General features: G+C 38.6%; 1 long non-coding RNA gene across 1 annotated transcript; it reads right to left on the bottom strand.

The window, feature by feature from the left end:
* Positions 1–16,628: 16,628 nt before the first annotated feature.
* Positions 16,629–23,231, bottom strand: LOC109545387. Its single transcript, XR_002172664.2, has 2 exons — positions 18,014–23,231; positions 16,629–17,946 (listed from the first exon to the last, which is right to left on the bottom strand). It is a non-coding gene; the product is annotated as an uncharacterized LOC109545387 (long non-coding RNA).
* Between the last annotated feature and the right edge of the window lie 752 nt (positions 23,232–23,983).

Here is a 23,983-nt window from a genome sequence, read left to right as displayed (position 1 = left end):
TAATCAAGAACTACCACCTAGAGGGTATCCTGCGACACACTTAGGCTCAAGCTGTAAGAGAAAATTCCAATTAGTAGAGAAATTAATTTGAAAAATTGATTTGAAAAAAAATTGTTTTTTGAAAATTGACAATTTGCACAAACGAATTATCACAGCGAATTTTAATATATTATATTATCCTACTATTGTTACACAATTTATTAACATACTCTTTTTTAGGTTCTTTTGATAACGATAGCAGAAAATAGCTATCGAAACGTCAAGGTAATTTTTCAAATTAATTTCTCTACTAATTGGAATTTTCTCTTACAGCCTGAGCCTAAGTGTGTCGCAGGATAGCAAAGCCCTCTAGGTGATAGTTCTTGATTACTTTTTGATACATAATTAGTTCTTATTGCGAAATAGGAGCACTATTTATCAATCTGTAATAAAAGACGTGAGGAAATTCTGTCTTTTTTAAAGACAAACATTTTTGAGGCGAAATACCCAAAAAGAAGTTTGTAAAAAATGAATCCGCCTCAACAATATAGAACTTATCCACTACAAAGTATGTTTTTTTCCATTTTCCATTCGACCAGACATCATAACAAAATATTCCTGTTTGGACTTGTTACTGCGAAGCAAAAGCACACGATTATTCATGAAAAACGATCGTTGAATGCCTTTTCTTCCACCTTCTGCTTCAAAGGAGTTTCTAATGCTTCGCGCTTTTTTAATCGCAATAGAGGGTTGAACGGAAAAGAACGGACTTGTTGCTTGGCAAACTGTCCAATTTTTATGTTTCTTCAAGAGTGGTATGAAGAATTCCACAAATTCCAGTCAGTTTTCTCTCATTACACTCAAAGATCATTCTGAGGAATCAAGATTGTCAAACAGAACAAACATCCTCCGTTGTAATACCCATAAGCTAAGCGCATTTTGTCACCTTCAAGTTGTCGCTCGCATCCGTAGGAGGAATAATATTGTTGTTATTTTAGGTGGACCCAAAGAATCCATTTGGTGAATGAATTAAGAAAACACGAATCAATCAAGCAAATCCATTTTCCATGTCGACGGTTTTGACTTAATGACTTAGACTGGCTGTATCATTACCGCGTAAAGAAATATTTTCTTTGAAGCGTTAACGACCCACATGGTCGTTGGGGGTGGTAGATGCGGCCCAGCGCATGGGAAATGACTGATTCCAGCATCAATTAAAAAAAACCCGAAATCATTTCTTCACCTTCATATAATAAAACCTCATAAATAGCACATAATTGCTTACATAATGGAACCCAGTCCACCCGGCACCCAGAATATGCGTTCCAAAATGATGAATGTTAAGTCCACCATAGAAAACTGAGTAAACTGAATAAGTCCATTTTAATATTGCTCTCAACCAAAACGAATCGCCACCCTTAGGCGGCATTTAAGAAAACAGTGAGCCTAACCATATTCCTTTATGCGCTTCCAAGTCCACGAATATTCGCTTTTGAGGTAAGCAATGGTCTTTTTGTGAACGAACAAAGCGAACTAACCAAAAGAACATTTATTTGAAATCTGCTAAGCGTGTTCGTTAATTTGCCGTGAACACCGCTGAATAGAAACCCTGATGCGTTCTAAATTTTTAGAGGACGTACCCGGGAACTCACTTGAAATTAACGTGAAAATTCTAATTTGCATGGTGGATTATCGGGAATTTTACAGAGAGATATTGGGGTTTTGTGTGACGGGATTTCTATAAAACAAACAACTGCGAGAAAACAATCAGAATTTGAGTGCCTTTTGCGAGCCTTTTCAATAAATGTATAAAACAGCTCAATTGCTTATAGAAATGTTTCTTCCTGACGTTTCGTTCACAACTGCGGTGGACATTATCAAAGGCGATGAGGCAGTGGGCGAAGTGATCTCCCGTGCGTTCGATTAAGACTGATCATCGCCAGTCTCAGTCGGACAATATTATTCGCAACGGTTAAGGCGTTGGGAGTGACCCTTTTGTAGACAAACCGACATTGTAATGGAAAAGGAGAAAATATTGATTGTTATTAGTTGAACTCTAMCATTTTTWAGTCAAAGAATACATTGGTCGGCTTGCGCTTGCATTCAAATTGCGCGCAAAATCGTYTTTGTAAAAATTGAAACATYGAATGARCAATCTTGTCCAATTTCAGACAATTGACGCTTGGACTACAGGCGGTAAAGCTGAGTGGAAGGTAGTTTCGATACGCTGCAGCCTYACGTAGTGGACTTTTACACATAGCTGTCAGACAGAGGTCAATGTTTTCCTCCATTTAATCGCATGARTTTAGTAAGCGGGTCCAAAGTATTTGACAAATTTGTGTGTGGTCTTCACCAGTCTTAGTCGGAAAACACGGGAGATTATCGCCTTTGATAATGTCCACCGCAGTTGTGAACGAAACGTCGGGAAGAAATTTCCATGAACCACATGAAAAACTTGTCTATATGTGAATTGACCGGCCGTGAAAGCCTTCATAGCTCAATTGCTGTTTATACTACAATATTTTTGCTCCACGAGTTTAGAAAATTCTTGAAATTCAATGAGCAGCCCGATCTTCATTAAACAGAAGTTTGGGTAATTAAGTGGTTTTAGGCAAAACCTTTTCAAAGCGATTGATAACATTTCTGGGCACTCAATGAGTACCTAACGTAAAGTTAATGAAAACTTTTAAGCAAATGTTTTAAGTAAAAAACAAAATTTCACTGCTTTCCTTATGGGAGTTTGGAAGTTATGAATGTTGCAGCAGCAAAAATTTGATTATGATTCGTCCTTCCAACTGAATAATGGCTGGGTTTTCAATGCGGAGCAATGTAAAAAACGAGTTATTCAGTTCGCGACCCACTGTGCTTGAAAGTGTGTAAACCACTGTTATTACCTGGTGAGTAATAAATTATTCTGAAAAACTGTCTCTATTAAAACTCGGTAATTCTGGTCGGGAGTAGCGCCTAGGTAATAAAACAGATGCACGTGAGCTATTTAGCTGCCTTTGCAGGCATTTATTAAGTAAATTATGAGAGGCCAATTGAAAAAATGGCCTGTTGATGGTGTGCATCTTTCAGACAACTCCAATTAGTGTGTAGCTGAATACTTTATTATCCTCGAATGTTGTTTTGTGCCCCAACTCTTTAGCCAATTTCTTTGCTTGCATTCGCACATAAGAATAGATTCGGACTAATACCACCATTGACTGTCGTTCGGTCCCTAACAAAGGAAATTTGTTCTCGAAGTGTTATTCTAGCTGCTCCATTTTGCCGAAGAGCCCTTGGTACTTGTCCACCACAATATGCCACACACAGTTAATATTAGCTATTTATTTGAGGTAAATTCCCCGGAAAATAATCCTTCGTTTGTTAAACATGGGACATTCTTGGCCTTTTCTCTGACTGAACAGCTGCCTCTATTTATTAATTTTACTCAGTCAAGTGCAGATGCTTCCTGGTGGACAATCTGGAGCCGTCCAGTTTGCTCGGTTCGATTTTTCTCGAGATACTGAACCACTGGCTGGAAGTAGGAAGATCGATGGCAAGACCGCAGGCAAATCAGTTACGCAGAAACTCGTGGTTCTGCATTAACTAACATTTCAATAAACCATGATCGAGGAAAAAAGAAACCACCACCTGAGGCGCAGAAAAAACTGCAAGTCGTATATTCTCTGTCAGGGAATCGTTCGCTACCAACCCGTAATTAATGTTTTTCAGAGGCGTTTGTTATTTATTGCGACGACTTGCAATTAGAAATGATCGCTGCTACATTTTATTCAATCGTTTCATTATCATGGAAAATAGTCTTTAGATTTTTTGTTGTTGTTGCCGATGATGTTTGGAAAATGGTTCCTTCATTCTAAGTGGACTCTGAAAATATCCCCAAGAAATCACTAAAGATTGATACCGCTTAAAAACCGTTTAAACGAATTATTTTGGGTCTCAAGCATTCAGTGGTTTCTCAGTGAGTTCGCTGCATTTCTGGCTTTCCTGGGATGAAAATTATGGGAAATTTGAAGCTTTTTGAGGCAATGAATTTTTTTTCAAAAAATCGAGTGAAATTTTCGGGCCGAAGTGAAATGTGTGACAATCTTCCCAATATACTACTCATGCAACTACTCAAAAAGGCTTAAAAACAGCAAAAAATGCCGGTTATTATTTCTAATCGGAAGCGTTAATGATTCGAACTAATTTGAGATAAGTACTTGAAACTTTTTCACAAAATCGACCTATAGGTACTCTATGAAATATTCAGCCAAAAATCAAAATTTTGTAAATTTTTGGAGCCCAATTGATACTTTTCAACATATAATGCGTCCCAATATGCGAATATCCGCCGAATCTCCATCGAAAAAACTGCTGATTTTTCCGGATCTAAAGCATCTAACGGTTTCTCTTCAATGAGTGCGTTGGATTTCTCCCTTCCTTGAGATGAGGACGATGTAAAATTAGAAGCATTTTGATTCTTTATGATTGTTTTTTGAGCTCAACTAACTTTTTCGGACCTAAAAAGCTCCTTAATGTGCATATATAAAAGTTTTTCCGCGTCAAAAATAAGGAAGATACCGTTTTTCATCGTTATCATCCTTTTGAGAAAGTTGAAAATTTTTCAAAAATCCCACACTTTCACAATTTGAAAAAACACTCCAATTTAGTCAGTTTTCGCATTGACTGTTTTCATTGACTGACCGAAGGTTTGGGCGCGATAAATTTAGAGGCTTTTTTGCGTCTAAATCAGTGTCGTGCACGAAGGGCTCGGCACAAGATCAGCATCCAACTCAGTCCAATGTATTTGTTGTGCCGAGCCCTTCGGGCACGACACTGCATTTTTTTCAAAAAATCTACTTTTCCTTCGATGTAATTTTCGGTCAATATTCCACATGCGCGTTTTTTGGACTCAACTGATTATTGCCGGTCTCAAAAGCTTTTTAATATGAAAGTTAAAGAGTTTGAGAGCATCCAACTCAGTCCAATGTATTTGTTGTGCCGAGCCCTTCGGGCACAACACTGAATTTTTTTCAAAAAACCAATTTTTCCTTTGATGTAATTTTCGGTCAATATTCCACATGCGTGTTTTTTGGACTCAATTGATTACTACCGGTCTCAAAAGCTCCTTAATATGAAAGTTAAAGAGTTTGCGTCAACAATAAAGAAACACCCATCAGCTAAACATCGTGACGACTTCAAAAACGCTTAAATGTGTTTTTTTTTTCAAAAGAAGCTTGCATATGATTAAAGCTATGTACAATTTGAGTCATGGTGAAAAACTTGATTTAAAAAAAATCGAAGGCTCGAAAGGAGCGAGGAAAGCAACGGGCTCATTAAAAAACAGGTTTTTTTGAATAGAATGAGTTCCATTATCGTGGATATAAACATCCATAAGTTCCGAGTCCCAAGAAATTGAGAACTGCAAAAACAAACGCTAAAAAAAGCATTTTCCATGCAAAAATTAAAACAGTTAATTAATTTGGACTGTTTCTGCATCAAGTATTAGGAGTTTTCTATAGGAATTGTTGCTTCAGTAGAGCAAGCTTTCATCTAAAGATCTTACAATGCAAAACTCCCTAATCTAAATCCCACGTTCTGCACAGACAGACAGGCACCAATGAATAAGTGAGTAAGTTTCAAAACGTTGTTTTTCAGAGGAGAAAAGAAGTGAAAAAGGAATGAAAATAAATATGTGGCGTGTTTAAATATGTTTTCCAGTAGATGATGCCTTCGAGTTGTTTATAGGAAAATAAAAGCCAATTAAAATTCATGAGGCGCTACTGTGCAAGTCGCGAGTGAATGTTATCGCCTAATTAAATTAAACGATAAGGTACGATAGCTATTAACGATAAAATCTAATCAAAGATGGCAAATCTGAAATGAAGACTGTTAGTTGGGATTTCTTGCAGCTAAGGCATGACATCTCAATGGGGCTTTTTTCCAGCCCATATTGTTCCGCGTTCAATTTTTTTATCACCATCTCAGATCGGGTACTATTTGAAGGGCATTTTCTATATCAGCCGCATCTGCTGATGTAGATTTTAATCAGAGATCTAAAACGTTATCAGTATTCATCTGATCGACGGTTTCTCTCGAAGAACCGAAAAAGGTACCATTGTACGAACCGAAAACTGTTATATGGTCGACAGCTAACCAAACATTGGCCTCTCTTTTCAAAACACTGAATAGAACTTTGGCTCGGGCTTGGTATTGTTAAAATATCAAGATACAATCTTTTACAATTTAGACTGTTTTATTTAGGGTTTTTCTTGCCGTGGCCATTTAGCCGTGAAGAAATTACTTCTTTATAATAATATAATATAACACATTCCGATCGGGCCCTGCAGGCACATGAGCCATAAAATGCCCTTAGGGATAGTTCCTTTTCGGTAATACCGGAGACACATAAAGGAGTGCACCCATTTATTATGGACTTTTAGGAATTTTACACGGGTCGTTGGTTGCCTTTGCGAATTTCGGGATTTATTCCGATTTTTACAACTGCTTTCAGGCGTCACCCATTCTAGTTTAGGGATTTGCAAATTTACGCCAAAGTGGTTTTACTGAAACGATTAGGCTGTATGGATTTCGGGGCCAGTTACACTCTCGATTTAAAGCTCATTTGAGGGTGTAAATTCGCAATTATGGAAGGGCAATGGTCAGAAAGTTTCACTATTCAGAGAGTGAATGGACTTTTAGTCACCTCAACGGATCAAAGGTTTCCTTTGACGACTTTGGCATCAGCCCGAATTATTGCCCCCCATTTAATAGAGAAATAATTTTGTTGCAAAACTTCCAAATTAACATAGACATCTTTGATTCGAGGAAAATATTTCATTGATCGATAATAAAGCAGGATCCAAAGCACTTTCAACCTAATCCCGTAGTAAGTCATAAAACTTGGCAAAACTGCGAAGGAAAAGCCTCCAAACCAGCACTTTGGGTGGCGCCGACTTTGATTTGTGCAGCTTTGCAGTTGTAAAATAAACAAGATATTTGCGGAAGCTTTGTGTGGTCCATGGGACGATTTCAACCGACCTGTCATTATCGAGGAAGTCGGCAATGTTTATACTAGCGGTGGAATTTTGAAAATTATACACACTCTTGAAAGTGATTTGTTTGGATTCGACGCCCCGAACTGCGGAAGTCCTGGACACAATATTTACCAGCAAGATGACTCCGCTTTGTTGGCGGGCGCAAAGAATTTGTCAAACAGCGTCTTATTTCATTCAAGAGGGCCCTTTCATGGCTGCTTCACAATATCATCGATTAGATTTGCGCTGATAAGGCCATGCGATAAGAATTCTCGTTCAAGCCGCATACGCGATAAAGATCTACACTAGCAGATGGTTGTAAGTTGGCACACAAAAGGGCTTTAAATAGCCAAGATTGCCAACTGATAAAAACCTGTGTACTCTCAACAATAGCTGACGGTAAATAGTTTCGATCTGCAATGAACAAGACGGCGATTTTTCGCGATTTTCTTGTCTCTATCCAAACTAAGCGCACTTTATTTGAGGTCCTCCTTATCGGCCACGTTCAACTGAACACCCTGTGCCTGCCCTCTGCTTGGACTTCTTTATGGACAGTCCGACTCGCCTATTTAGGCTGCAAGGCCAAATTTCTACGTTGATTTACCGGGTAACAATTTGATCAATTTTTAATTAAAAATCCATCAGAAAGCAAGAGAAAGAGCTGTCGACTGTAAAAATCAACAACATTGTAAACTTTCTAGTCGGCAAGTGAAAGACGCGATCAATCTCAATTGACAATCGAAGGAACAGCAGAAAGTAACCAATCAGACACAGTCGAGGTTCATAAAGACTTCAAAATGAGACGCTTGAGACCCTTAGAAAATTTCTGTAATTTACATATTCAGAATCCTGAAAAACGAAAGTTGCCAATAGGAGAACTTTAAGCATCTAAACAAATTCCTGCCTTTTCTTCGTTTTTCAAAGTTCAACGGAGCGACGTTAAGATTAAGATGAATTTAAGATGAAATTCTGAGCTTTTGTTGTCGACAATATCATATATTAATTAATTTTGCAAGCTAACAATTCAAGGATTCAAGTGGAAAACAGCCCGCAACCTTTCGACATCTGTTACTCAAAGAACAACCGAATTATTGCGTTTTCTTGTGCGGATGTTAAGAAATCAGTCAGAAATTACACAAGAAAAGCAAAAAATACCGAATGAGACACATGAAAAGGAAAACAAGCAAAAGCCTGCGGTTTCCTTCTCGACTATTTGAGAAATTGAATATTTTTTCAATTGAAAATGCCGGAAAATAAACAATTTTTATTAATAATAAATTTAATAAAACAGAACTTGGAATAAGCAGGCAATTCTGATATTTGACTCAAACCTGCGTAAGGTTGGATGTCGAATTTTCAGAAAAAAAATCAATTTGCTCAAAATGCATCAAATTTTACATCATTTTCATCAGGAATGTAAACAGCTGATTGAGAAACACATTAGAAGCTTCAGGTGCGGAAAATCCTCCTTTTCTGTAAATTTTTAGCGTTTTTGAGCAGCCAAGACCTTTAACCAACTATATTTAGGTCACAAACAACCCATTGAGGCCAAAAAAACAAGCATGTGAATTTTTTATTTTTGACCGAAAATTTATCAAAAATATCAAATCACTCAAAATGCCCCTAATTCTGTATCATTTTTCTCAGAATGAAGAAGATAATGCAAAGAGCTCACTGAAAAACCAGTTTCAGACATCAGAAACAAGTTCCAGAACCAAAATAATCCACATTTCCTGTTCATTTTTTGCGGTTTTTCAGTAATCACGAACTTTCACCCACGATATTTTGCTTATTACTCACTCCAACACTTTATAAAGGCACATCGGAACGCTTATTAGGTCGAAAAGAATCAATTGAACTCAAAAACAAATTTTTCGAAAAATATTAATTCGCTTCAAATGCCTCGAATTCATCATTTTAATCAGAAGGAAGCGCGAAAGATAGAGATAATTAATAAACGCATTAGAAGCTTTATATCTAAAATTATCCCCATTTTCTGTTAACTTTAAGCGGTTTTTGAGCAATCAAGATCTTTAACCGACAATCGATTGAGCTAAAAAAATTAAAGAGATAATTAAGAGTAAAATGTTTGTGCTGGTTGCATTTCTCACTTCTTTCCTATGAAAATAGTGTAGAATTTAAGACAAAAATTTAATATTTACCGGTTTAGTTCTTAACCCAAAAAGCTGGCAAAAAATAAAGTACAATTTTTGACTGCCAACATGAGCTCCTATTCTAGGAGCAATAGTTTTCCGAACATGTTTAACTAAATCTTCGTTTAGTTCTGAAAAAACATAATTCTGATGTTTCAGCATCTTCAGCAAATATTAACGGTTTATTATGTCGCCACAAATGTTTCACCGCTTACTTTAGAAAGAAGAAAATAAAACAGTTTGAAAAAACCCAGCGACAAATCTGATGAAACGCAAATTCAAATTGACCCGATTGCTGGCGAATCGAGCCCAAACTAATCAATCTAATTAAGATTTGCATATAGCCATTGAACCAAAAAAATAATCAAAATCCGCTAAAAAATATGGGCAAATTGCAACAGCTTTCGCACGTTTAATTAGCTGCAAAATCCGAATGGTTAGCCGATAAATCATTCCTTGTTGGTTTAAACTAATTGACAATTTGATTCGCTCTAAATATGGCATGAAGACATCAGGGCGGCTCTTCAAATCTCGCTTGTTCTCAACTCTCAATTACGACCGGTCATAGATTATTGCTTCAATCAGTTTGTTGCTGCCACAAGTCCTTTAAAGGAAGAACCAACTCCTTGCCGCCTTGCTGATTGGCCGGGCTTTCATTATTCGTTAATTAATTGTTGCTCTTCAAAGTAGCCAATATCACGTTTTAATTGCATACCATGGTATGCAAGGTTAGGAGATTGGAATGTCGCGTGAAAATTGACCGAACACACACTTGCATGTGCAACAAATCACAATTAGTTCAGACAGGAAGAAGGAAGCGATTTCGAGAAAAAGTTGTGGACTTTGGGTGGCTGAGAAGGTCCGAGGACATTTTGTTTTATTTTACTTGGCCGCTGGATGATATTTCTTCTGGCTGAATTTTTTAGCAGCTTTAGTTCTTAGTTACACTTTTGTTTCTTTGAACTGTTCTCGTCCTGCACACTTCCATCACGTTCAATGCATGCGGCACTTCGCTGTTTTTAAATAAATCATTTCCAATTACTTTATGGCCATCCAATTGATCCAGATGAGAACCCATGTGGTAATATTTACGTTGCAAATGTTCTGGTACGAATCGAAATGTTTCGTATTACCACGCACATAGAGCGACACAAAAACCATGCGACAAAGAATTTTGCGCGGTTTTTACGCCTAGATTTATCACCTCAAAAGTCAAAATTGAACCGTTCGCAGCTGTTGCGAGAGCGGAAAAGGTCGAGCCTCAATTCGATGCGCAACAGAAAAACTTTTGATCGAAACGTCCCAGAAAATCGGCCCTGAATAGATTTCCTAACGAGGAGTTTTTGACAAAGATCATACGTTTTGGCCTTTTTATGTCTGAGGATTACCGATCGGGTAGAACGAATCGCGCGATCTTGTTAAATGGAAGCACGTGATCGTGGTGGCCGTTGGGAGATTAAAACCTTTTTGAAAATGGGACTTCGGTCAGGAAAATTTGCGACGGTCGCTGCATATGAATGGATTTTTGGGCGCACAATATGAATCTCGCAATTTGTCTTCCTTAAATTTCAGCTACTGTCCGATGCTTCGACAGTATTGTTGATTTTGGCTTGCAAGTGCCCAAATGCGGAAAAATCAACGTTTTCTCGCTGATGGCATCTACCAATTAATGCGAAACTGAAAAATCCTCATCTCAGTCTCAAGTGCTGACTATTTGGGCGCTCATTATTTGTTCAAGGGGCGCAAATAGGGTGTGCTACGAATATGGTTCCTCCCTTGGCTGATTGGGATGAAAAAGTATAAGATTACCCGCCAAGGAGCCCAACACGTGTTATTATCCAAACATGTGTCAAAATTAAAAATGATAAATTAAATGCAACAAACCAAAACGCTTTTTCCTCGGTTCAAGTTACACTGAGAAAAACTCACGGTTGTAAATTTCCCTTATCGGCTCTAGCAATTTTTTCCTGCATTTCATCGGCAATTTGAAAATTTTTATGGCAAATACCATTAATATTGCAGGAAAGGCATGTAGTGAAGCTAACTCCAATACAGAAACCGTGAACTGCTGAAGCCGTTAAACTTCGTTCTCTCGGTGTATCTAATCGAAAAGAACACCAGGGCGAACGTGCGTCGTTTTTTGAAAATTGATATGCGGATGTGCCCTGAAAGGCATTTCTTGTTATTTGGAATTAATATTCAGGAATTTTCGAGATTTTTTTCGTGCCGATACCACCTTTAGTCGGGCGTTTGGGGGTTTAATAGATGCCAATTAAGATATGGCTTCATTTTAGAGCGGCTGCTTTCCCTGTTAGAAGGTTGTTTGGTTTACATATTGAGGGTTCAGGTTACCAGTCAAGAAAAAAACTCAAATTTACACAAAATCGATAATTGCAAGCTTAGTGTTTTTTTAGTATCTATTATTTAAAACCGTGCAAAATTGACATTTTTGCTTCTAACTTTTTAGAGGTTGGAAATGTCGGATAAATCCCCGGAAAAGACAGCTCTTGAGGGGCTCTATGAAAAAGATTCCATTGGTCCTTCTGATATCTTCAACCGTGTGCGAGCTCTAAACGAAAATGCCTTAATTGCATCAACTTTTGCCTCTATCGCCGTATAGGATAGAAATTTGACCTCAACTATGAAGAAAAAGTATAGCTTTCGAACCGCCCAATTAAAACGGTTCTCAGGGTTGTTTAACGCGACCACCGCGAAAAATTGACAAATTTGCTTCTACCTTTTTAAAGACTGGGAATTTCTGGTAAAGCCAAAACAGGAAAAAGAGCGCTTGAGACGCTCTATCGAAAAGGTTCCAATGATCCTTCTGATAGTTTCAACCGTTGGCGAGATACAAGTGAAAATTCCCAAAAAATCAACTTTTGCCTCAACCCTCAATCAAAACCGTTGTCATGCCGTTTGGTAGCTTTGGAAAACCGAGTTAAACAGCCAAAAAAAAAGGAAGAAAACAAACCAAATTTGAATAATTATTCGAAAAACTTAACACTCTCTAAACCTGACTCTTGGGCTTTGCGAAATAATTCAACACTAACCGAGCCATAATTTCGAAGAGCGGCAGCTGGCCACCAAAGCGTCAATCAAAGCAATTTAAAGTGGTCTATTATAAGGCTAAAAGCAAATTTTAATACGATAAATGCCTACACTTTGGGCGCGTTGTTTGCAAAATATTCCAAAGCAATCCAGGCAACAATGGCCTTTCTACACAATAAAACCATTGCCGTTTTATCAGATTAGAATGGAGCGAATTCACAAACATTTGCACAACAATTTTGGGAAATTATCTGGCGAGGAGATCTTGATGTTTGATTTAAGGGCTGCCACTAACAAATATTTACTTTCGAACGTTTACAAGGAGGATTTTCCATTATTCGCGCTAGTTGATTTAAAAAAGTTGCTGCTGGGACAATGATGTTTTGCAATTAATCTGAAATTTTTGCAGCAGCTTGTGCCATACAAAATACATGTCTTCTCAATGTCCCAAGTGATTGGAAATCTTGCTGACATTTGAATGACCAACAGTGAAAGCATTGCAAACTTCTACCCCCGATTCTTCAATTTTCAATCATCTTCATCCTCATTGAATGTTTACTCACGTGTCCCCTTGTGCATGTTTGCTGCTATAGGAAATCCAATATTATAATCCGAACAATCGCATGGAAGCAATGAAGCAAAAAATAAATACACAATTTCAAAATGCCCGAGAAATCGAAAAATATCCGCGTATACGATATGGTATCCAATTTCTTACGCTTGGATAAGTGTTTTAGAAATAATTCCCTCAACAAACGGATCATCTAATCTTCTGTTGGGTCGCAACATTACCTTAAGCCCGGCCGAATATTACACAAAATATTATGTTACACGAAAATACACGGTTACGGGGGGCCTTTTGTGATGATTTTTAGATAAACATGTGTCATCTGCTAGTTTAGGAAATGTCAAAAATATTCGATAAGACGCACTCGACCGTCTTTAAGTCCCTTTTTCGTACCGAATAGACTAGACGAGTGTGTGCTTAAATCAGGTAGAAAATATTTCATGTAGATGGACGGAGATATGAATTGGAATATTGCGGGATCAAGGAATTGCTTAATATGCTCCTAAACCCAAAGGGTTCGACTTGACGCATTACAAGAAAATGATTTGCACATTGATTCTAATCGATTTTCCAGCAAATGGCTGCTTCAGGTGGGTTTTTAACGTGATTATGAGCAGACGTAAAAAAGGGCACACAAGCATGGAAAACAAACCGGCATGAAACACCATTATCTGCGCCTTTTAATCCCTGAAAACGCTGGAAACATCGGTCGCTAAACTCCGGTTAACCGTGAACCAAATAATGGGGCGTAATCCGCGATAGTATCTTGGGATAGATTCGGTTCAATAAAAGATTCCCATTGTAGCCGTCGGGCTAAAAAGAAACGTCCATGCTGGCTAAATAGGCAAATCATTTCATGGTAGTCTTCACACGGATAATGAGGGATTATCTCATTGAATGGATCTACGGGTTGTTAAAGTAGCTTGCTGCGTCTAAAAGCCGAGTAAGATGTGTAAATATTGGGGAATTATCCATTTAGGTTGATTCTGTTTGGACTTGGACAGACAATCTGTTTATTTTCAATTCCCACCTAGGAAATGCCGGGTACCTATTATATTTGCCCAATTTCAAGCCCTCAATCACCAAGCAAAATAATCGAATAACTGGACTTTTCACATTTAGAAATGTTTTCCGGGCTTTACTCACCAAGGCATTATCAATTTTGATCTATAATTAGCGCCAGCATACATCTATCAGTAGCCAATTAAATAAAAAGCGGAAATCCATCTGCAAAGTAAATTACGATAAACAGATTTAGCCTTAACGAGCGCCAACAAACATAGACAGTTATTCGAAATTTACTAGCGTGCTAAACGACTTTCAGGCCGATGTCACCCTTGTACTCGCTCCCCTAAAGGTCACGCCACATAAAAAAATCAAAGGAACCATCGTTATCCTATACGTAACTTCCCCGATAGGTACGTCACAAATTTGCTTCGATCCGCCCACTTCCCTTCAAGTCGCTTCCTTTGCAATTTAATGATCCTAAAACTAACGAACAAATATCGGTAAAACGTCCGACCTATTTCACTTTTCGACTTTTGAATGCCTACTTTGGTTTTCGACGATTTTCGAGTATCAAAAGGACCCCAAAGAAAAGACGGGCAAGCCTAAAGGTTTGACAAAGGCTGGAAGAAGGCAGAACGATTGATAATGAAACTTTTACACTCCAATGTAGGGTCGGTGTGGTTTTCAAAATTTTCTGAATATGTTTTCTTTGCCACTACAGCTTTTGGTGTTAAATATATGTAAAGAAATCCATTCAATTTCAGTTATGACGATAATAAATTATGGCTTTTAGGAGTCACGGTTTTGTCAACACGTGTGTGACGGTTAAAGAACCAAGAAGCTGCCTTCCCCTCGAATCAAACCCATCGTGAATGAACGATTTTCGAATTGCTTCTATAACGCCACATTCATTTATGAGGGCCGGGATTTATTCAACTTATAATAGAGGTCCTAATGCGATTCCTCAATGCCATCCACCATCTTCTGTAGACGACAAAAGCAAAAAATCTACCTCAATTAATAGATCAACAATCCTCACAATTCGTCCATGTGAAATATCAACAGTGACTGTTCGGAGTTTTTTCTCCTAAGCGCTTCCTTCGTATCTTTCATCTACTGAAATATCCCGACCCATTACTGGTTAGTGTTTATTGGGCTTTGAACACCATAAATATATCATAAGTCACCGTTAAATTATCGGCCTACCAAAGAGCCTTTTCACATCGATGATAGACACAAAATGTGCAAAAATAACGGGCGAATTTGTTTTAGTGGCCCCATTTCTGTTCCGATAAAATGAACTTCCGTCAGATGGTCTTTTTAATCGTTTGAAGATACAGTTCGACAAGAAAAATGCGACTTCGGTTAATGTTTTGCTTGGGGATCTTATCTAGAGTCTAGAGGCGAACATTACAAGTGGGATGTTTTAAGGTTGCACCCAAGAAAATTTGTTGGGTAGCCAGATAATTTCAAGATAACAATGAGTTTGACTAGCGAGTCGCATTAGCAAAAAATGGGTCTCATGGATGAAAATGGAGTAATTGCTAGAAGTACAAAGTAAAAGCGCTAGAGTCCTTTGAAGCAAAAGGTAGAAAAAGGAACATTTGCTTCGTTTCTATTGCATATCTTTCTATTTAAATAATCCGGTGATCTTTTCAGTTTCCACGCGCCTTCTGTAACGTTTTTCGACTCTTAGATCATTCGGAACCCCATAATTACTATCCTGTCTATTGTTACTTCTAGTTCTGCCAGTATTATGCAAGTATTAGCAGAAATAAACAATTGACGCATTCAAACGTGAAAATCAACTTGTGGCTCTGAAATTTGCTCTAAACTGAAAGCCCGGCAGCTTCTAGAGTTTACAAATGATTTTATTGCCCTCCACCGCAAGTAGTAAAAAGCTCATTCATTAGACGGAGTGCTCCATTAGTTCGTCGAAGCACAGCTAATAATCGTTGACAAACGGATGTTAACACTTCAGAACGATCATCCGGTAAAAAGGATATGAGCTTTTTAAGGACCCATCCTAGCACTCCACTTATGCCAAAGTAATTTTCAGTTAATGTACATGCGGCTTTAAGATAGTCGTCGCTTCACGTACAATCTGTGTCTTCGGCTCGAAGTGATTTGCTAAGTGGTTATATCCAACGTGAAGTGTTTAACACATGCGGAGTGTTACCAGGATTGATAATATTAATTGGCTGGCATGCATTGCATTATTGGGGAAGAAGAGCTCTTAGATGCGGACAATTCGCTTCGTCTACTAACACTTTAAAGCTGGGAGCCATTCGAATAACTGGTCGTCAAGAAGCCGTATCCAACAATGTCATTTGCCCTTAAAATTCTAGAAATGTTCTCGAATAATTTAATGAGGAAATTAAGTTTATGGTTGCGGTAATGCGAAGCGCAAGAAATTGATTGGCTAAAAAAAATTCCTACGCCTCAAAACCAATGTCTTCAGAAGACCCCTGAAAAGCAATTGAAGAAACTAACCAACAACCCACATATATAAAATGAGACAAATTAAGGCTTGCAGCGCCACCTACTGCCCTCACGTTTCACCCCAACCCGCAATGTTAAGGGCTGTTTTCCCTTGACTGATTACCCGAAGGTTTGGCTTTGATTAATACATCAGGCCCTTGTTTACCGGCCAATTAGGTAGGTAGTTAACAAGAGCAGGGGTGAATAAATTAATGGAGTTGGGGACCAATCAGGTGGAGTAAAACGCCGCTATTGGTTGAATTCAACACGGGTAAAGATTAATTGGATCTTGAGGTCAAAATAAGGGGCGGTTTATGGGTAACCTTTTTTTAACCACTGCAATCAGTTGAGAAAAGCAAAAGTCTCACAGTTTTTAAAAGTCATTTATTTTCAAAACGCTACAATGATTACAAACTTAAATCTACAAATACCAAACGATTATAAACCTAAACCTAGTGAAAGATCATGGGAGTGAATCACCTAAAGCTACAAAAAAACACACACAAACCTAATGCAAATCCTACTTTTTACAACTTATAGTAACAGAGAAAAGTAAACAAACACAACAACGAAATCATTTTGTTAAGCTGATATCACAGAAAATATACATAAAATAATAAGAAAAGCTGTACGTAAACCTATCACAAAACTTTATGAGCACTTTTAAAGTTACATACATAGAGGTGCTGGAAAAGTGCTGGGTCTAATTATACGGTGCAGTAAAGTGCGCGAGATTTTAAGCCTAATTTAACGCATTTATGTACAAATTGATTGACACTGTTCGGCCTATATGTTTTAAGTACACTTACAGTAATACACATCTTCATTTATACTCCTTAAAACTATTAAAGCTTCAGCAATTGCGATCAACTTTCCAAATTGGATAGTCATTGATTGATTACCTATCATATACCTACCTAAGTCGAGAACATGAAGAGCCCAATTTTGTGATCTTAAATATTTCTATTTAAAATGCAGGAATCAAGTAAATGAATTACAAATTTGTGGCAAAAATGTTTCGAGACCCAAAAATGGGCGCATCATGTCCGGAAAAATTAAAGCTTGAGCAAATTAAAAGGTGTCTGATAATGTACACAAATCAGAAAAAGACTTATTGCACTTGGCCTACAATATCACAAGTATCTCGATCACATTTAGATACTTTTGCTCCAGTTCAGAAAAATCACATAATATCACATACTCTATCATTTTGTTATCACATTTATTGCACGAGACCTGAAGCGAAAGCCATTCAGGGTTCCGCTTGAAGAGCGGTTTGAAACAACCAAAAGAGGAAGCTGATTGCACGATTTCCAAAAACAGTTTTTAATCGAAACCTAAATTGCACCCGAAAATAAGAATTTAACCTTTGAATTGCACGTTAGAAAATCAATAAACTTAACATTGCACAGGCTGAATCTTAAAATGTAGAATTGCACGAAGCAGCTCAGCTTAGCAAACAATTAGTTGATGATGGAAAAAAATTATATTTAAAAACTAAAATTACATACCGCAAATGTACAAGAGGTCGAAGACTCAGTTTTGTCCACGAACCAAATTTTCATAAGTTTCATACCGGTTGCAATGGAGCGTCTCCATTGCTCAACTCGGCAAACTTTGACCAATTGATGTTCAGGTTTACTCTAGGTGTTGATGTGATCCATCTTGGAAGCCTTGGTCTGATTACCTTCAATTAATAAATCACTGTTAGCGTTTACCAAGTTGCAAAAAATCATCATCAGGCCTGAACTTACCTCCCCAATCGGAAGAATTCGTCGGAAGGGTGGCCTTGGGGTTTGACTCATCTTGGAACTGGTTTGTTTATAACACATGATTAGTGACGAAAGACCGAACCAGCTGATTGATGACGCAGCCTGAGGTTGTGCCAGCACGAGTTTAGCGCAATCGTACTTCACACCAGTACCACGCTTGACGATGGTTCAGTGGATATGACGAAACCGAACCGAAACCCAAAGCTTTTTATAGAGCGAGCTTTACCTGTCTTTGGCGCATGCTTTGGTGCCCTGATGCCAAGTTGGAAGATCCGGCTTTTATGTGAAGGAAAGCTTCAAAATTTTGGAAGCATTTTGGCTTGATGTTGGGCCGCCAAGAGCAATTTGGACGTGGCTCTTGGTTGGCTTAGATGGCTGGTCGACACCCCAAGCCCCCCAGACTAAAGATTGGGTTTGAGGAATAATTTTTATGGGTTCCAATGGTATGGGGTATGGTTGGCTGGGTAAAGGCGGCAACGTGGCCAGAGGTTTAGCGCGAGCTCCACACGCGACCAACTCGTGAGTCGTGAGGTGCGATGGTTTCCTTCTCTTTCGCTCTTATTGGCTACCGTGTTTACCTGTGAGACCGTGCGCTTTAGCTTTTTTCCTTTTGGGATGCTGCGGGCTGTAACGAACTTTGGCGCATCGTCGTCTGTCCTTTTTTTGCTTTTGCCTTTTATGGCCTCGAATACTCCTCTGTCCATATAAGAAATTGGGCAGAGGCACTTTGTCCGAGGGAATTTCTTGCTTGGTGTTGCGACTTTTTTCGATATAAATTCGTGCGTGTATTTTCTGATTTTTTTCAATGGGACAACGTAAGATCAATTTGTCTCCAATGTGCTAATGGAGATTCATTTTCTGGTTGGAATATTTCAAAAGAAACGTTGTAGTGGGGCGAAAACCTGCAATTTACTACTAACGTTTGGACAGTTTGAAAAAATCGGGGTTTTAATGAAGATTTTTGCATTTACAGGTTCAAGTCCCTCGTTCCATTGTCTCGATTGCTAGTCTCAAATATGTAAAAACAACGCTTGTATTTGTGTGAAAACTACACATTTTTGACTTCCAAAAACAAAAACAACATTTTAGATCAAGTTTTGAAAGTATAAGAATTTTCGAGCCAAAAATGTGCTTCTTCAATTTAATATTTCCTGATGAGAACCCAGAAAATCAAATAAACGACTTTTGCCGACCCTCCTCAGGTTGGCGGCACCTGAGCAGCCCTGCATAAACCCCGTCGATTGACGAAAATAATAACCATCCACCCTTCCTATATAAAATTATGTGCCACCCTCTTGTTTCTCCCCATGTGGGCATTCGAGCCCTACATCGAAAACAGGTGAACTACCTGCCCAAAAATCCCAAAATCCCTGTTGCTTGTTTGTAGGGTGTGTGCGGAAGACAGGGAGTTTAATGTGATCGATGCCTGGCTGGGTTAAATGATAAGTTCCTTACTTTTGAACAGTCAAGGTTCTTTGCTGTTGGGTGGAAAAGTCTGTTAGAATCAGGGGAAATATGCAGAATTAAGCAAATTCAGTTAATATTGCGGTTGGTCATAAAACACGTAATTATTCAGAAATTAGCAAATCAATTCCAGTTACTGTGGACCGGTAGAACAAACACAAAACGTCTTTCCCACGAGCACAAAGCGAAAAATCGACCACACCCCACACCCAATATTTTCACATTGTCGCACTAATAACTATATTAAACATGAATTATGACACGCTTATTAGTAGCCAATTACCATTTTACACAAGGCAAATAAAAGGGCTCTAACCCGGCAATTACGAGTGGTTTCCTTTTGTCACCGGAAGTAAACAGTTTTTACTGTTTAACTAGTTGGTTAGTAGGATTAAAATGATATGTTGTCGACTACAAAGGGTGAACATGAATGAACAAACCGGGGAATGAGCTGAGGATTAATTGCTGCTTGCCATTTAGCCAGCAGGTGCCAGAAAAGGTAAAATGTAATTTGTTTAATCACCTAGATCTAAAGGAAAGGGGCGAAATCAAAGCTCCAATTATACAAACTTTGCTTTGCATTTTAATTAATATAATATTAATAATATTAAAGATGATTTCGGTTAAAAATGCAGTTTAAGAGCCAAGTCTCGACCATCGGCAATGTAAACAACCATCAATTAAATCGAGTAGAATTTCCAGCAGTAAACGAACAATGTCTTGCAGGAAAAAATGCTACGAAAGATCCGATCCAGTTCATGAATAAAATATGGCCCGTTGAAAATGAATGCTGGTGGCAAGCGCGTTTTATTTTATTTTTTCTTTATCATCCCAACCTTTTCAATTGATGATTTTTCTGTTGAAGTACCGTAAGCATTTTGTAGACGGGCAGAAGCAAGTGCAGAATTTTAATGCATTTGGCGCTGCGATCGGGTTCAGGGACATCAAATTATTGTCCTGCTGATGGGGTTTCGCCTAATTTCCACAACGGTACCGAGTAATTACTGCAGCATCCGACTTGTGCAGGATGTGAGCCGACCATTATATTTAAGTTTGAGTAGGTTTTTACGTTTCGGAGGGCAGTTATCGTAAAACGAACGTGGCCCTAAATTAAAGCCGACCAGCCATTGGCTTAATCGCGAATTATCTTGGCCAATACCTATTATTTTAAAGCGGTACCGAAGAACTGTTCAAATGTCAAAAGACCAGTAGCTGCGAGCTAAGTGCTCAAATATTATACGCTCTCGATGTATTGACTTAACTTGGGTAAATTGCCTTCGAGCTATCAGGGTATTCCACTACACCGAGAAAACTACTGGGTTTTTGGTGTAGAATTCGATCTGTTGGGGTCGTCAGAAAAATAAATCTAGCTTTCGAAATATGTGTCTTTTCTTCTTCAGGTAGTCCTAAAGTTGACGTTCCAAGTGGAATTTAAATATTTTGGATCGATCTGCTGTGGTCCTCAGAAAAACCCTCAGATTCAAATAGCAAGCCTCTTTCTTCAGCTTGTCCTGAAGACGGGAATACATTCCGAAAGCTGGGTAATTGATTAACATTTTTCTTCTAAGGCCCAAAATATGTTCCTCTGTTCAGTTTAGTCCGCAAAAATTGACCAGCAAAAAACAATACACTTAGGAATTCTTTTCTGGAGACCCTCTTGGATCATTCCCTCAAATCTACGTGTTCTGTTAATAATCTTCGATGAAGACTTTCATCTGAACTGATCAGTTCTTTTCGTGTACACACACATGATCGGTCAGGCCTCAGCCACCTAAAATCGGCGTGCTTCCCTTCATGAGGCCGAAAACGGGACGAAGATAAAAACTGAAGATAATGGAAGACGAATGAATGTTTTTCGTAACGGTAGTGCCGTGCTGAATCGAACCTGATTGTTTTAAATTCGATTTTAATGCCGCCGGTATAGGATCAATAATTCACAATTTGCGATAGCGATAAGCAGCGTAATTGCGGGCTTTAAAAGGTGAATGTGTTACGGGGCAGATTGCGAGATAGTTGAACCACTTGCAGATGCTCTACATTGAGATGCTGCATGTACCGCAGTTACTCTTCGTTACTCGAGGAGAACCCAGGGAACCAATACCGAATGATTTGATTACTTCAAATATTGATTTTGCGATCTGGTATTAGGAAATTTTGAGGAAACATTGGCCGATGAAAGTGCGACTTTCTTTTACATTGAGTAGTTTAAGCATATCTGAGTTAATAGTAATAAAAATAAAATAAAATAAAATAAAATGATCCCCAATCCAGAAATCTGCTATCAAAGAATAGGGTTCGACCGGTTGTTGCTCCGCAACAACAGTGTTCTTATTGGGGGCCTCCGCGATTAGCGGATCTTACACCACCCGATTTTTTACGCCTTTTTGAAGTTTTTGGGCTTCGACTGTAAGAAAATTTTGAGGATTTATTTCTCTAAATAAACCTTTTGCGACCTGGGCGGTTTTGCTTCTAACCCCTTCATGTAAATTTTATGCGGGACATTTGCATAAACCTGCACATGAGAGCAACGATTAGCGATGACAATTAACGCGACTGATAAACAGGATGTTCACCAACACCACCAGCAAATAAAGCAAGCAAAACCAAAACAACGTCTTTCTACTTTGCTTCAGCTGTCTTCAACTCTGTCCATTTCCATTGCCACTTTCCTTCGCGTAATTGCATGTTTTCGAAATGCTCTACATCTTCATTCATCCCAGTTGCTTCCTCTTGAGTCTGACCAACGCACCCAATTAGGCTGGCTCGGTTGAAATTAGCAACCGCCCCTAAAAAATTCCTGTCGGTTACTTTTCGCCTGGCAATTAACGGCTACATCGGCCAGTTCAGTGGGTTCAGTTTACTCCCCCACGAACCCGATATGTGCCAGTCACCCTTCCAATCAGGCATTTCTATTCGATGGACCGATCGCATCACCATCATCACCACCACGTCTGTCTGTCTCTCTCTCGGTCGTACGCCAGGTGCGTGCTGGCTGTGGGAACCGAGCAAGAAGTCGGGTTCCCAGGCTCCTGGACACCTGCCACTGGTGACGAGGGGGGTGAGACGGCCGTCGGGGTGTCAACATGGTACCAATGACGGCAGCGACGCGCATGACTCACGTACGCCAGACGTGTGTACGGAACCACTTTGGGTTCTACCTGTTTTCTGGATCATCCACTCACAATGGAGCAGTTACTTCTGCTGGCGTCGTGCCATCGACATGCTTGAGTGCCAAACTGGTACCATGCTGGGTAGGACTAAGCGCTTTAATGATTCGCTTGGACTTAATCGGAGGCAATCACAACTTTGATCAAAATAAGTCAAATGCGGTTGGCGTAAATTGATCGCTTCCTGATCAAATGTTTCAAAAGTTCTCAAGGCTTCCAGAATGCAACAAAAATTTACGAACGAATCTATTTTCAATCTGGCGCTTTTTCGCCAATGTCGGCTCAATTAACCAACACAACTTTCGATCAACCCAATAAAGCAACAATAACATCGATTAAGGGGACACAAAACTTGAAAATTTTAGCATTGATTAAATCTCTTGTCCAGCAAACGCCTACAAAAAACATATCTACTTAGACCCAACATATACCGAGTCTGACTATGCAACCTCCATCATTTGCCATGATGAATCAATTCCCTAAATTGGCAATTACCGAATTGAAACTAATAAAATACCTACAGGGTTTTCCATTTAACAAAAAGAAACTTAGCTTTGCCATAGCTTTTTGACTGATTTGAAATTTTTCTTTGTGTAAATAGACTGAAAAGAACCTTTCAATTTTCATATTAATCATTCTGTTGAATCATATATCAACATCCAGGTTGATATGAAAAATATATCGGAACAGCCATGAAACGCATGTGATGGTGTCAGTAATATCTTGTTTTGATGGTTCATTTCATTGCAAGTGAAGCAATTTAATACGGCTGCGGTCATAAAACGAAATCTGGCAACAAGAGTAATAGGTGAGGCAATTAAGAATGCTCTTAAGTTGATACAAAGTAGCAACTGGAGTTAAGCTTGAGTGTTGAAGCGCTTTTTAGATTAATTTTGCTAATGAGCCGCTATAAGTTCCAAAGTAATTTGCATGATTATTCCTTCGGATGATGGGGGCTGTTTGGCAGAAAAACTATTGAAAATCGGCAAAACATTCAGCAGCATTTGATCATCGATACTGGTAGAAATTGACTACTTAGAAAACCGTGCTCAAAAACTCATTAGCCAGGCCTTGGATCTTGGCCTGTTTGAATTTGGATTATGAATGCACTTTGTTTGAAGCCATTAGGATTAGGCAAAGTACTAGTGGGATTTCATCACACAAACACGATTTTCGCTTCCAAATCACAGTTTCAAGCACAGGTTTGTGCAAAATTTGTTTTTGAAACGCCTGAAATAGGTACTTTATTTTCACCACAAAAAGAGGAATTTAACGAGCTCAAGACAGGACAATCTAGATTCTTCTGAGCCAAAGTACTCCA

Source organism: Dendroctonus ponderosae, unplaced genomic scaffold, assembly GCF_020466585.1.
Source record: "Dendroctonus ponderosae isolate FM_Combo_2020 unplaced genomic scaffold, Dpon_F_20191213v2 Dpon_F_20191213_2, whole genome shotgun sequence".
Taxonomy (NCBI): Eukaryota; Metazoa; Arthropoda; class Insecta; order Coleoptera; family Curculionidae; genus Dendroctonus; species Dendroctonus ponderosae.
This window is presented reverse-complemented; position numbering and strand designations above follow the sequence as displayed.